Genomic DNA, 15,932 nt, shown 5'->3' with positions numbered 1-15,932 from the left:
GTATGGGAGGGTCCCGCTGGCATATGCAGGACGCACAAACAAGGACTCCAGGGGCTGGAGGAGCAGCCAAAGCGCCCCCCCCGCCCCCCCCCCCCCCCCGGCTGGGCAGCACTTGGTGCCTGCCTCTCCCAGGGATGTGGTTACAAAGTTTGTTAAAGATAGAATTAGTATGCCTGGTAGTTTTTCTCTGTGTTTTAGTTTGTGTTAATCGTGCTTTTTTATGTTAATAAAGAAGGGGGAGATGTGGGAGTGTGGCCATGGGGGTCGAAAAGCCCCATGGTTGGCGATAACATCGGACTCTTAAGGATGAGACCATCAGGAATGTAAAGAGTTGAGAGGGAACAAAGAAGGGTGATTCAGGAGGCGCCTTGTTGTCTCGGGTTGCTTGTTCTCCAGCCGTTAAGGCATGGGAGTTGCTGGGTGTTTGCTGTTGCCGGGCAAAGTTGTTGACCAACGAATAGTTAGTGGAAAAGTACTGCTGTGGGGCGAATGGTATAAGAAGGGAGCCTGTCCTTGATAAATGATAATGAAGTTATGTCCTTACTCTGAGAGATGAAGTTAGGCCCTCAGTAAGAGAGAGCTGAAGTTATGTCATCAATAAAGGAGTAGCAGCTACTGATCCTAAAAGAACCCTGGTGTCCGTGTGGTCATTATGCCGCAAATGGCGCCCAAAGAGGGACATGAGGAAAACAAACAGGGACATGAAGAACAGGAACAGGGACCGGCTAGCAGAACAGGGACCAGGACAGGACAGGGACACTGATCGCCTCAGGAATGAAGATAGGTTTGGCCAAACTCAGCAAACCGCTCAAAGAAGCTCGTCCTGAAAGTCGCTGGAAAGAAGCGCACCGGAGCTGGAAAGAATCTCGTCCTGAAAGTCGCTGGAAATAGGCGCACCTGAGCTGGAAGGAAGCTCAAGCTGAGAGAAGCGGACCCGCGCACACAACTGCCCCTCACTGGCCGAAGGTAAGCAGTTGCACGCTATGGGGAATCATATGTCCTTAGAAACACAAAATGTCCTGGTAACCTTACAGCTTATTCCCTTTATTACGAATCGGACGGTTTACGATCCTGAAACATGGGACCAAATTGAGGTCAAGGTGTGGGACTCTGCTACTAAAAACGACAAGGTTGCGGCGGGATTGCTCAGCACCTGGCGAGCAGTCTCTGAGGCCTTAAAGAGCCATGTGGGACCACAATCGGAAACGTGTGGTTTGCCAGACAGTGAGGGAGCTGCGGGCTCGTTTACTGATCCGCCTGCTACGCCATCGGCCCCCCGCCGCTACTGCCATCGCAGGCCTTTGCTGTTACTCCCCGTGGTGACCCGAACTTTCCTTTTGATCCAGGCCCTATAGGCCCTGAAAAGGAGACGGATCGGTTTCCCTTCGATCCGGGAGGAATAGGATACATAGGGCCCGAAGGCCAAGTTGCTTAACAGCTTAAAGCGAGACATATTGTTCCCACGACTAGCCCTGGAACTCTCCGGGGTTTGTAATGAAGAAAAGGAATGGAAAATGGAGACTGCTATATGACCTGAGAAAACTTAATGAAGTCATGGAAGATATGGGAGCACTTCGACCAGGATTACCATCTCCAACTATGCTCCCCCACTCATGGACATTAATAGCAATAGACTTAAAGGATTGTTTGCTAAACCCCTGCCAGAATTTGGAAAGCTTTGCTATGTTTATGTTTCAACTGATACCTTTTCTGTTTGTATTTCTGCATCTGTTCATGCAGGAGAAAAGGCAAAGGGTGTGTGTAAACATCTTCTGTCAGCTTTTGCGAAATTAGGAGTTCCAAGAATGATTAAAAGAGATAATGGGCCAAGATATGGGGCCCATGCAACCCACTTTGTTTTTCAACAGTGGGGTATTCAACATCTGGCGGGTATACCTCATTCTGCCTACGGGTCAAGCAATTATTGAACAGGCCCATGGTACCCTAAAAGCTACGCTCCTAAAGGAAAAAAGGGGGAATAGGGGTGTGACCCCCAGGAAAAGATAGCTAAAGCATGCTACCTTGTTAAATTTTTACATTGATGGACAGAGGAAGGTCCTTGCATCTGTCCATGCAGGAGAAAAGGCTCCAGACAGATCTGGGAGACAGACAGATCGGGGAGGCAGATCTGGGAGATAATCAGTTAAAGGAAGGGCACAAGTCATGGTAAAAAATTAAAGCACCAGTCATTGGGAAGGGCCCTACACTCTAATAACTTGGGGCCGAGGTTGCGCTTGTGTTTTAACAGGAGCCGGTCCTAGATGGGTGTCAGCACGATGGGTCCGTCCGGCCGTCTCATCATCTGCTTTAACATGATCACAGCACTCTCCTCCGCGGTTTGGACTTCAGCTCAGCCAAAAAACAACGTATGGGAGGGTCCCCCTGGCATATGCAGGACGCACAAACAAGGACTCCAGGGGCTGGAGGAGCAGCCAAAGCGCCCCCCCCGCCCCCCCCCCGGCTGGGCAGCACTCGGTGCCTGCCTCTCCGAGGGATGTGGTTACAAAGTTTGTTAAAGATAGAATTAGTATGCCTGGAACTTTTTCTCTGTGTTTTAGTTTGTGTTAATCGTGCTTTTTTATGTTAATAAAGAAGGGGGAGATGTGGGAGTGTGGCCATGGGGGTCGAAAAGCCCCATGGTTGGCGATAACATCGGACTCTTAAGGATGAGACCATCAGGAATGTAAAGAGTTGAGAGGGAACAAAGAAGGGTGATTCAGGAGGCGCCTTGTTGTCTCGGGTTGCTTGTTCTCCAGCCGTTAAGGCATGGGAGTTGCTGGGTGTTTGCTGTTGCCGGGCAAAGTTGTTGACCAACGAATAGTTAGTGGAAAAGTACTGCTGTGGGGCGAATGGTATAAGAAGGGAGCCTGTCCTCGAGAAATGATAATGAAGTTATGTCCTTACTCTGAGAGATGAAGTTAGGCCCTCAGTAAGAGAGAGCTGAAGTTATGTCATCAATAAAGGAGTAGCAGTTACTGATCCTAAAAGAACCCTGGTGTCCGTGTGGTCATTATGCCGCAAATGGCGCCCAAAGAGGGACATGAGGAAAACAAACAGGGACATGAAGAACAGGAAAAGGGACAGGCTAGCAGAACAGGGACCAGGACAGGGCAGGGACACTGATCGCCTCAGGAATGAAGATAGGTTCGGCCAAACTCAGCAAACCGCTCAAAGAAGCTCGTCCTGAAAGTCGCTGGAAAGAAGCGCACCGGAGCTGGAAAGAAGCTCGTCCTGAAAGTCGCTGGAAATAGGCGCACCCGAGCAGGAAGGAAGCTCAAGCTGAGAGAAGCGGACACCGCGCACACAACTGCCCCTCACTGGCCGAAGGTAAGCAGTTGCGCGCTATGGGGAATCATATGTCCTTAGAAACACAAAATGTCCTGGTAACCTTACAGCTTATTCCCTTTATTACGAATCGGACGGTTTACGATCCTGAAACATGGGACCAAATTGAGGTCAAGGTGTGGGACTCTGCTACTAAAAACGACAAGGTTGCGGCGGGATTGCTCAGCACCTGGCGAGCAGTCTCTGAGGCCTTAAAGAGCCATGTGGGACCACAATCGGAAACGTGTGGTTTGCCAGACAGTGAGGGAGCTGCGGGCTCGTTTACTGATCCGCCTGCTACGCCATCGGCCCCCCCGCCGCTACTGCCATCGCAGGCCTTTGCTGTTACGCCCCGTGGTGACCTGAACGTTCCTTTTGATCCAGGCCCTATAGGCCCTGAAAAGGAGACAGATCGGTTTCCCTTCGATCCGGGAGGAATAGGATACATAGGGCCCGAAGGCCGAGTTGCTTAACAGCTTAAAGCGAGACATATTGTTCCCACGGCTAGTCCTGGAACTCTCCGGGATTTGTAATCAAGAAAAGGAATGGAAAATGGAGACTGCTATATGACCTGAGAAAACTTAATGAAGTCATGGAAGATATGGGAGCACTTCGACCAGGATTACCATCTCCAACTATGCTCCCCCACTCATGGACATTAATAGCAATAGACTTAAAGGATTGTTTGCAAAACCCCTGCCAGAATTTGGAAAACTTTGCTATGTTTATGTTTCAACTGATACCTTTTCTGTTTGTATTTCTGCATCTGTTCATGCAGGAGAAAAGGCAAAGGGTGTGTGTAAACATCTTCTGTCAGCTTTTGCGAAATTAGGAGTTCCAAAAATGATTAAAAGAGATAATGGGCCAAGATATGGGGCCCATGCAACCCACTTTGTTTTTCAACAGTGGGGTATTCAACATCTGGCGGGTATACCTCATTCTCCCTGCGGGTCAAGCAATTATTGAACAGGCCCATTGTACCCTAAAAGCTACGCTCCTAAAGGAAAAAAAGGGGGAATAGGGGTGTGACCCCCAGGAAAAGATAGCTAAAGCATGCTATCTTGTTAAATTTTTACATCGATGGACAGAGGAAGGTCCTTGCATCTGTCCATGCAGGAGAAAAGGCTCCAGACAGATCTGGGAGACAGGCAGATCCGGGAGGCAGATCTGGGAGATAATCAGTTAAAGAAAGGGCACAAGTCATGGTAAAAAATTAAAGCACCAGTCATTGGGAAGGGCCCTACACTCTAATAACTTGGGGCCGAGGTTGCGCTTGTGTTTTAACAGGAGCCGGTCCTAGATGGGTGTCAGCACGATGGGTCCGTCCGGCCATCTCATCATCTGCTTTAACATGATCACTGCACTCTCCTCCGCGGTTTGGACTCCAGCTCAGCCAAAAAACAACGTATGGGAGGGTCCCGCTGGCATATGCAGGACGCACAAACAAGGACTCCAGGGGCTGGAGGAGCAGCCAAAGCGCCCCCCCCGCCCCCCCCCCCGGCTGGGCAGCACTCGGTGCCTGCCTCTCCCAGGGATGTGGTTACAAAGTTTGTTAAAGATAGAATTAGTATGCCTGGTAGTTTTTCTCCGTGTTTTAGTTTGTGTTAATCGTGCTTTTTTATGTTAATAAAGAAGGGGGAGATGTGGGAGTGTGGCCATGGGGGTCGAAAAGCCCCATGGTTGGCGATAACATGGGACTCTTAAGGATGAGACCATCAGGAATGTAAAGAGTTGAGAGGGAACAAAGAAGGGTGATTCAGGAGGCGCCTTGTTGTCTCGGGTTGCTTGTTCTCCAGCCGTTAAGGCATGGGAGTTGCTGGGTGTTTGCTGTTGCCGGGCAAAGTTGTTGACCAACGAATAGTTAGTGGAAAAGTACTGCTGTGGGGCGAATGGTATAAGAAGGGAGCCTGTCCTCGAGAAATGATAATGAAGTTATGTCCTTACTCTGAGAGATGACGTTAGGCCCTCAGTAAGAGAGAGCTGAAGTTATGTCATCAATAAAGGAGTAGCAGTTACTGATCCTAAAAGAACCCTGGTGTCCGTGTGGTCATTATGTCGCAAATGGCGCCCAAAGAGGGACATGAGGAAAACAAACAGGGACATGAAGAACAGGAACAGGGACAGGCTAGCAGAACAGGGAACAGGACAGGACAGGGACACTGATCGCCTCAGGAATGAAGATAGGTTTGGCCAAACTCAGCAAACCGCTCAAAGAAGCTCGTCCTGAAAGTGGCTGGAAATAGGCGCACCTGAGCTGGAAGGAAGCTCAAGCTGAGAGAAGCGGACCCGCGCACACAACTGCCCCTCACTGGCTGAAGGTAAGCAGTTGCGCGCTATGGGGAATCATATGTCCTTAGAAACACAAAATGTCCTGGTAACCTTACAGCTTATTCCCTTTATTGCGAATCGGACGGTTTACGATCCTGAAACATGGGACCAAATTGAGGTCAAGGTGTGGGACTCTGCTACTAAAAACGACAAGGTTGCGGCGGGATTGCTCAGCACCTGGCGAGCAGTCTCTGAGGCCTTAAAGAGCCATGTGGGACCACAATCGGAAACGTGTGGTTTGCCAGACAGTGAGGGAGCTGCGGGCTCGTTTACTGATCCGCCTGCTACGCCATCGGCCCCCCCGCCGCTACTGCCATCGCAGGCCTATGCTGTTACGCCCCGTGGTGACCTGAACGTTCCTTTTGATCCAGGCCCTATAGGCCCTGAAAAGGAGACTGATCGGTTTCCCTTCGATCCGGGAGGAATAGGATACATAGGGCCCGAAGGCCGAGTTGCTTAACAGCTTAAAGCGAGACATATTGTTCCCACGGCTAGTCCTGGAACTCTCCGGGATTTGTAATCAAGAAAAGGAATGGAAAATGGAGACTGCTATATGACCTGAGAAAACTTAATGAAGTCATGGAAGATATGGGAGCACTTCGACCAGGATTACCATCTCCAACTATGCTCCCCCACTCATGGACATTAATAGCAATAGACTTAAAGGATTGTTTGCAAAACCCCTGCCAGAATTTGGAAAACTTTGCTATGTTTATGTTTCAACTGATACCTTTTCTGTTTGTATTTCTGCATCTGTTCATGCAGGAGAAAAGGCAAAGGGTGTGTGTAAACATCTTCTGTTAGCTTTTGCGAAATTAGGAGTTCCAAAAATGATTAAAAGAGATAATGGGCCAAGATATGGGGCCCATGCAACCCACTTTGTTTTTCAACAGTGGGGTATTCAACATCTGGCGGGTATACCTCATTCTCCCTGCGGGTCAAGCAATTATTGAACAGGCCCATTGTACCCTAAAAGCTACGCTCCTAAAGGAAAAAAAGGGGGAATAGGGGTGTGACCCCCAGGAAAAGATAGCTAAAGCATGCTATCTTGTTAAATTTTTACATCGATGGACAGAGGAAGGTCCTTGCATCTGTCCATGCAGGAGAAAAGGCTCCAGACAGATCTGGGAGACAGGCAGATCCGGGAGGCAGATCTGGGAGATAATCAGTTAAAGAAAGGGCACAAGTCATGGTAAAAAATTAAAGCACCGGTCATTGGGAAGGGCCCTACACTCTAATAACTTGGGGCCGAGGTTGCGCTTGTGTTTTAACAGGAGCCGGTCCTAGATGGGTGTCAGCACGATGGGTCTGTCCGGCCATCTCATCATCTGCTTTAACATGATCACAGCACTCTCCTCCGCGGTTTGGACTCCAGCTCAGCCAAAAAACAACGTATGGGAGGGTCCCGCTGGCATATGCAGGACGCACAAACAAGGACTCCAGGGGCTGGAGGAGCAGCCAAAGCGCCCCCCCCCCCCCCGCCCCCCCCTGGCTGGGCAGCACTCGGTGCCTGCCTCTCCCAGGGATGTGGTTACAAAGTTTGTTAAAGATAGAATTAGTATGCCTGGTAGTTTCTCTCTGTGTTTTAGTTTGTGTTAATCGTGCTTTTTTATGTTAATAAAGAAGGGGGAGATGTGGGAGTGTGGCCATGGGGCTCGAAAAGCCCCATGGTTGGCGATAACATGGGACTCTTAAGGATGAGACCATCAGGAATGTAAAGAGTTGAGAGGGAACAAAGAAGGGTGATTCAGGAGGCGCCTTGTTGTCTCGGGTTGCTTGTTCTCCAGCCGTTAAGGCATGGGAGTTGCTGGGTGTTTGCTGTTGCCGGGCAAAGTTGTTGACCAACGAATAGTTAGTGGAAAAGTACTGCTGTGGGGCGAATGGTATAAGAAGGGAGCCTGTCCTCGAGAAATGATAATGAAGTTATGTCCTTACTCTGAGAGATGACGTTAGGCCCTCAGTAAGAGAGAGCTGAAGTTATGTCATCAATAAAGGAGTAGCAGTTACTGATCCTAAAAGAACCCTGGTGTCCGTGTGGTCATTTTGTCGCAAATGGCGCCCAAAGAGGGACATGAGGAAAACAAACAGGGACATGAAGAACCGGAACAGGGACAGGCTAGCAGAACAGGGACCAGGACAGGACAGGGACACTGATCGCCTCAGGAATGAAGATAGGTTTGGCCAAACTCAGCAAACCGCTCAAAGAAGCTCGTCCTGAAAGTCGCTGGAAAGAAGCGCACCGGAGCTGGAAAGAAGCTCGTCCTGAAAGTCGCTGGAAATAGGCGCACCCGATCTGGAAGGAAGCTCAAGCTGAGAGAAGCGGACCCGCGCACACAACTGCCCCTCACTGGCCGAAGGTAAGCAGTTGCGCGCTATGGGGAATCATATGTCCTTAGAAACACAAAATGTCCTGGTAACCTTACAGCTTATTCCCTTTATTACGAATCGGACAGTTTACGATCCTGAAACATGGGACCAAATTGAGGTCAAGGTGTGGGACTCTGCTACTAAAAACGACAAGGTTGCGGCGGGATTGCTCAGCACCTGGCGAGCAGTCTCTGAGGCCTTAAAGAGCCATGTGGGACCACAATCGGAAACGTGTGGTTTGCCAGACAGTGAGGGAGCTGCGGGCTCGTTTACTGATCCGCCTGCTACGCCATCGGCCCCCCCGCCGCTACTGCCATCGCAGGCCTTTGCTGTTACGCCCTGTGGTGACCCGAACGTTCCTTTTGATCCAGGCCCTATAGGCCCTGAAAAGGAGACGGATCGGTTTCCCTTCGATCCGGGAGGAATAGGATACATAGGGCCCGAAGGCCGAGTTGCTTAACAGCTTAAAGCGAGACATAGTGTTCCCACGGCTAGTCCTGGAACTCTCCGGGGTTTGTAATCAAGAAAAGGAATGGAAAATGGAGACTGCTATATGACCTGAGAAAACTTAATGAAGTCATGGAAGATATGGGAGCACTTCGACCAGGATTACCATCTCCAACTATGCTCCCCCACTCATGGACATTAATAGCAATAGACTTAAAGGATTGTTTGCTAAACCCCTGCCAGAATTTGGAAAACTTTGCTATGTTTATGTTTCAACTGATACCTTTTCTGTTTGTATTTTTGCATCTGTTCATGCAGGAGAAAAGGCAAAGGGTGTGTGTAAACATCTTCTGTCAGCTTTTGCGAAATTAGGAGTTCCAAGAATGATTAAAAGAGATAATGGGCCAAGATATGGGGCCCATGCAACCCACTTTGTTTTTCAACAGTGGGGTATTCAACATCTGGCGGGTATACCTCATTCTCCCTACGGGTCAAGCAATTATTGAACAGGCCCTTTGTACCCTAAAAGCTACGCTCCTAAAGGAAAAAAAGGGGGAATAGGGGTGTGACCCCCAGGAAAAGATAGCTAAAGCATGCTATCTTGTTAAATTTTTACATCGATGGACAGAGGAAGGTCCTTGCATCTGTCCATGCAGGAGAAAAGGCTCCAGACAGAGCTGGGAGACAGACAGATCCGGGAGGCAGATCTGGGAGATAATCAGTTAAAGAAAGGGCACAAGTCATGGTAAAAAATTAAAGCACCAGTCATTGGGAAGGGCCCTACGCTCTAATAACTTGGGGCCGAGGTTGCGCTTGTGTTTTAACAGGAGCCGGTCCTAGATGGGTGTCAGCACGATGGGTCCGTCCGGCCATCTCATCATCTGCTTTAACATGATCACAGCACTCTCCTCCGCGGTTTGGACTCCAGCTCAGCCAAAAAACAACGTATGGGAGGGTCCCGCTGGCATATGCAGGACGCACAAACAAGGACTCCAGGGGCTGGAGGAGCAGCCAAAGCGCCCCCCCCGCCCCCCCCCCCGGCTGGGCAGCACTCGGTGCCTGCCTCTCCCAGGGATGTGGTTACAAAGTTTGTTAAAGATAGAATTAGTATGCCTGGTAGTTTTTCTCTGTGTTTTAATTTGTGTTAATCGCGCTTTTTTATGTTAATAAAGAAGGGGGAGATGTGGGAGTGTGGCCATGGAGGTCAAAAAGCCCCATGGTTGGCGATAACATGGGACTCTTAAGGATGAGACCATCAGGAATGTAAAGAGTTGAGAGGGAACAAAGAAGGGTGATTCAGGAGGCGCCTTGTTGTCTCGGGTTGCTTGTTCTCCAGCCGTTAAGGCATGGGAGTTGCTGGGTGTTTGCTGTTGACGGGCAAAGTTGTTGACCAACGAATAGTTAGTGGAAAAGTACTGCTGTGGGGCGAATGGTATAAGAAGGGAGCCTGTCCTCGAGAAATGATAATGAAGTTATGTCCTTACTCTGAGAGATGAAGTTAGGCCCTCAGTAAGAGAGAGAGCTGAAGTTATGTCATCAATAAAGGAGTAGCAGTTACTGATCCTAAAAGAACCCTGGTGTCCGTGTGGTCATTATGCCGCAAATGGCGCCCAAAGAGGGACATGAGGAAAACAAACAGGGACATGAAGAACAGGAACAGGGACAGGCTAGCAGAACAGGGACCAGGACAGGACAGGGACACTGATCGCCTCAGGAATGAAGATAGGTTCGGCCAAACTCAGCAAACCGCTCAAAGAAGCTCGTCCTGAAAGTCGCTGGAAATAGGCGCACCCGAGCTGGAAAGAAGCTCGTCCTGAAAGTCGCTGGAAATAGGCGCACCCGATCTGGAAGGAAGCTCAAGCTGAGAGAAGCGGACCCGCGCACGCAACTGCCCCTCACTGGCCGAAGGTAAGCAGTTGCGCGCTATGGGGAATCATATGTCCTTAGAAAAACAAAATGTCCTGGTAACCTTACAGCTTATTCCCTTTATTACGAATCGGACGGTTTACGATCCTGAAACATGGGACCAAATTGAGGTCAAGGTGTGGGACTCTGCTACTAAAAACGACAAGGTTGCGGCGGGATTGCTCAGCACCTGGCGAGCAGTCTCTGAGGCCTTAAAGAGCCATGTGGGACCACAATCGGAAACGTGTGGTTTGCCAGACAGCGACGGAGCTGCGGGCTCGTTTACTGATCCGCCTGCTACGCCATCGGCCCCCCCGCCGCTACTGCCATCGCAGGCCTTTGCTGTTACGCCCCGTGGTGACCCGAACGTTCCTTTTGATCCAGGCCCTATAGGCCCTGAAAAGGAGACGGATCGGTTTCCCTTCGATCCGGGAAGAATAGGATATATAGGGCCCGAAGGCCGAGTTGCTTAACAGCTTAAACCGAGACATATTGTTCCCACGACTAGCCCTGGAACTCTCCGGGGTTTGTAATCAAGAAAAGGAATGGAAAATGGAGACTGCTATATGACCTGAGAAAACTTAATGAAGTCATGGAAGATATGGGAGCACTTCGACCAGGATTACCATCTCCAACTATGCTCCCCCACTCATGGACATTAATAGCAATAGACTTAAAGGATTGTTTGCTAAACCCTTGCCAGAATTTGGAAAGCTTTGCTATGTTTATGTTTCAACTGATACCTTTTCTGTTTGTATTTTTGCATCTGTTCATGCAGGAGAAAAGGCAAAGGGTGTGTGTAAACATCTTCTGTCAGCTTTTGCGAAATTAGGAGTTCCAAAAATGATTAAAAGAGATAATGGGCCAAGATATGGGGCCCATGCAACCCACTTTGTTTTTCAACAGTGGGGTATTCAACATCTGGCGGGTATACCTCATTCTCCCTACGGGTCAAGCAATTATTGAACAGGCCCATGGTACCCTAAAAGCTACGCTCCTAAAGGAAAAAAAGGGGGAATAGGGGTGTGAGCCCCAAGGAAAAGATAGCTAAAGCATGCTATCTTGTTAAATTTTTACATCGATGGACAGAGGAAGGTCCTTGCATCTGTCCATGCAGGAGAAAAGGCGACAGACAGAGCTGGGAGACAGACAGATCCGGGAGGCAGATCTGGGAGATAATCAGTTAAAGAAAGGGCACAAGTCACGGTAAAAAATTAAAGCACCAGTCATTGGGAAGGGCCCTACACTCTAATAACTTGGGGCCGAGGTTGCGCTTGTGTTTTAACAGGAGCCGGTCCTAGATGGGTGTCAGCACGATGGGTCCGTCCGGCCATCTCATCATCTGCTTTAACATGATCACAGCACTCTCCTCCGCGGTTTGGACTCCAGCTCAGCCAAAAAACAACGTATGGGAGGGTCCCGCTGGCATATGCAGGACGCACAAACAAGGACTCCAGGGGCTGGAGGAGCAGCCAAAGCGCCCCCCCCGCCCCCCCCCCTCCCGGCTGGGCAGCACTCGGTGCCTGCCTCTCCCAGGGATGTGGTTACAAAGTTTGTTAAAGATAGAATTAGTATGCCTGGTAGTTTTTCTCTGTGTTTTAATTTGTGTTAATCGTGCTTTTTTATGTTAATAAAGAAGGGGGAGATGTGGGAGTGTGGCCATGGAGGTCGAAAAGCCCCATGGTTGGCGATAACATCGGACTCTTAAGGATGAGACCATCAGGAATGTAAAGAGTTGAGAGGGAACAAAGAAGGGTGATTCAGGAGGCGCCTTGTTGTCTCGGGTTGCTTGTTCTCCAGCCGTTAAGGCATGGGAGTTGCTGGGTGTTTGCTGTTGCCGGGCAAAGTTGTTGACCAACGAATAGTTAGTGGAAAAGTACTGCTGTGGGGCGAATGGTATAAGAAGGGAGCCTGTCCTCGAGAAATGATAATGAAGTTATGTCCTTACTCTGAGAGATGAAGTTAGGCCCTCAGTAACAGAGAGAGCTGAAGTTATGTCATCAATAAAGGAGTAGCAGTTACTGATCCTAAAAGAACCCTGGTGTCCGTGTGGTCATTATGCCGCAAATGGCGCCCAAAGAGGGACATGAGGAAAACAAACAGGGACATGAAGAACAGGAACAGGGACAGGCTAGCAGAACAGGGACCAGGACAGGACAGGGACACTGATCGCCTCAGGAATGAAGATAGGTTTGGCCAAACTCAGCAAACCGCTCAAAGAAGCTCGTCCTGAAAGTCGCTGGAAATAGGCGCACCTGAGCTGGAAGGAAGCTCAAGCTGAGAGAAGCGGACCCGCGCACACAACTGCCCCTCACTGGCCGCAGGTAAGCAGTTGCGCGCTATGGGGAATCATATGTCCTTAGAAACACAAAATGTCCTGGTAACCTTACAGCTTATTCCCTTTATTATGAATCGGATGGTTTACGATCCTGAAACATGGGACCAAATTGAGGTCAAGGTGTGGGACTCTGCTACTAAAAACGACAAGGTTGCGGCGGGATTGCTCAGCACCTGGCGAGCAGTCTCTGAGGCCTTAAAGAGCCATGTGGGACCACAATCGGAAACGTGTGGTTTGCCAGACAGTGAGGGAGCTGCGGGCTCGTTTACTGATCCGCCTGCTATGCCATCGGCCCCCCCGCCGCTACTGCCATCGCAGGCCTTTGCTGTTACGCCCCGTGGTGACCCAAACTTTCCTTTTGATCCAGGCCCTATAGGCCCTGAAAAGGAGACGGATCGGTTTCCCTTCGATCCGGGAGGAATAGGATACATAGGGCCCGAAGGCCGAGTTGCTTAACAGCTTAAACCGAGACATATTGTTCCCACGACTAGCCCTGGAACTCTCCGGGGTTTGTAATCAAGAAAAGGAATGGAAAATGGAGACTGCTATATGACCTGAGAAAACTTAATGAAGTCATGGAAGATATGGGAGCACTTCGACCAGGATTACCATCTCCAACTATGCTCCCCCACTCATGGACATTAATAGCAATAGACTTAAAGGATTGTTTGCTAAACCCTTGCCAGAATTTGGAAAGCTTTGCTATGTTTATGTTTCAACTGATACCTTTTCTGTTTGTATTTCTGCATCTGTTCATGCAGGAGAAAAGGCAAAGGGTGTGTGTAAACATCTTCTGTCAGCTTTTGCGAAATTAGGAGTTCCAAGAATGATTAAAAGAGATAATGGGCCAAGATATGGGGCCCATGCAACCCACTTTGTTTTTTAACAGTGGGGTATTCAACATCTGGCGGGTATACCTCATTCTCCTTACGGGTCAAGCAATTATTGAACAGGCCCATGGTACCCTAAAAGCTGCGCTCCTAAAGGAAAAAAGGGGGAATAGGGGTGTGAGCCCCAGGAAAAGATAGCTAAAGCATGCTATCTTGTTAAATTTTTACATCGATGGACAGAGGAAGGTCCTTGCATCTGTCCATGCAGGAGAAAAGGCGACAGACAGAGCTGGGAGACAGACAGATCCGGGAGGCAGATCTGGGAGATAATCAGTTAAAGAAAGGGCTCAAGTCATGGTAAAAAATTAAAGCACCAGTCATTGGGAAGGGCCCTACACTCTAATAACTTGGGGCCGAGGTTGCGCTTGTGTTTTAACAGGAGCCGGTCCTAGATGGGTGTCAGCACGATGAGTCCGTCCAGCCGTCTCATCATCTGCTTTAACATGATCACAGCACTCTCCTCCATGGTTTGGACTCCAGCTCAGCCAAAAAACAACGTATGGGAGGGTCCCGCTGGCATATGCAGGATGCACAAACAAGGACTCCAGGGGCTGGAGGAGCCGCCAAAGCACCCCCCCTGCCCCCCCCCGGCTGGGCAGCACTCGGTGCCTGCCTCTCCCAGGGATGTGGTTACAAAGTTTGTTAAAGATAGAATTAGTATGCCTGGTAGTTTTTCTCTGTGTTTTAGTTTGTGTTAATCGCGCTTTTTTATGTTAATAAAGAAGGGGGAGATGTGGGAGTGTGGCCATGGGATTCGAAAAGCCCCATGGTTGGCGATAACATCGGACTCTTAAGGATGAGACCATCAGGAATGTAAAGAGTTGAGAGGGAACAAAGAAGGGTGATTCAGGAGGCGCCTTGTTGTCTCGGGTTGCTTGTTCTCCAGCCGTTAAGGCATGGGAGTTGCTGGGTGTTTGCTGTTGCCGGGCAAAGTTGTTGACCAACGAATAGTTAGTGGAAAAGTACTGCTGTGGGGCGAATGGTATAAGAAGGGAGCCTGTCCTCGAGAAATGATAATGAAGTTATGTCCTTACTCAGAGAGATGAAGTTAGGCCCTCAGTAAGAGAGAGCTGAAGTTATGTCATCAATAAAGGAGTAGCAGCTACTGATCCTAAAAGAACCCTGGTGTCCGTGTGGTCATTATGTCGCAAATGGCGCCCAAAGAGGGACATGAGGAAAACAAACAGGGACATGAAGAACAGGAACAGGGACAGGCTAGCAGAACAGGGACCAGGACAGGACAGGGACACTGATCGCCTCAGGAATGAAGATAGGTTCGGCCAAACTCAGCAAACCGCTCAAAGAAGCTCGTCCTTAAAGTCGCTGGAAAGAAACGCACCGGAGCTGGAAGGAAGCTCAAGCTGAGAGAAGCGGACCCGCGCACACAACTGCCCCTCACTGGCCGAAGGTAAGCAGTTGCGCGCTATGGGGAATCATATGTCCTTAGAAACACAAAATGTCCTGGTAACCTTACAGCTTATTAACTTTATTACGAATCGGACGGTTTACGATCCTGAAACATGGGACCAAATTGAGGTCAAGGTGTGGGACTCTGCTACTAAAAACGACAAGGTTGCGGCGGGATTGCTCAGCACCTGGCAAGCAGTCTCTGAGGCCTTAAAGAGCCATGTGGGACCACAATCGGAAACGTGTGGTTTGCCAGACAGTGAGGGAGCTGCGGGCTTGTTTACTGATCCGCCTGCTACGCCATCGGCCCCCCCGCCGCTACTGCCATCGCAGGCCTTTGCTGTTACGCCCCGTGGTGACCTGAACGTTCCTTTTGATCCAGGCCCTATAGGCCCTGAAAAGGAGACGGATCAGTTTCCCTTCGATCCGGGAGGAATAGGATACATAGGGCCCGAAGGCCGAGTTGCTTTACAGCTTAAAGCGAGACATATTGTTCCCACGACTAGCCCTGGAACTCTCCGGGGTTTGTAATCAAGAAAAGGAATGGAAAATGGAGACTGCTATATGACCTGAGAAAACTTAATGGAGTCATGGAAGATATGGGAGCACTTCGACCAGGATTACCATCTCCAACTATGCTCCCCCATTCATGGACATTAATAGCAATAGACTTAAAGGATTGTTTGCTAAACCCTTGCCAGAATTTGAAAACTTTGCTATGTTTATGTTTCAACTGATACCTTTTCTGTTTGTATTTTTGCATCTGTTCATGCAGGAGAAAAGGCAAAGGGTGTGTGTAAACATCTTCTGTCAGCTTTTGCAAAATTAGGAGTTCCAAAAATGATTAAAAGAGATAATGGGCCAAGATATGGGGCCCATGCAACCCACTTTGTTTTTCAACAGTGGGGTATTCAACATCTGGCGGG

Source organism: Anser brachyrhynchus (genome assembly GCF_964034855.1).
Source record: "Anser brachyrhynchus genome assembly, chromosome: W".
In the NCBI taxonomy this organism is placed as follows: domain Eukaryota; kingdom Metazoa; phylum Chordata; class Aves; order Anseriformes; family Anatidae; genus Anser; species Anser brachyrhynchus.
Note: the sequence above shows the minus strand (reverse complement) of the source record.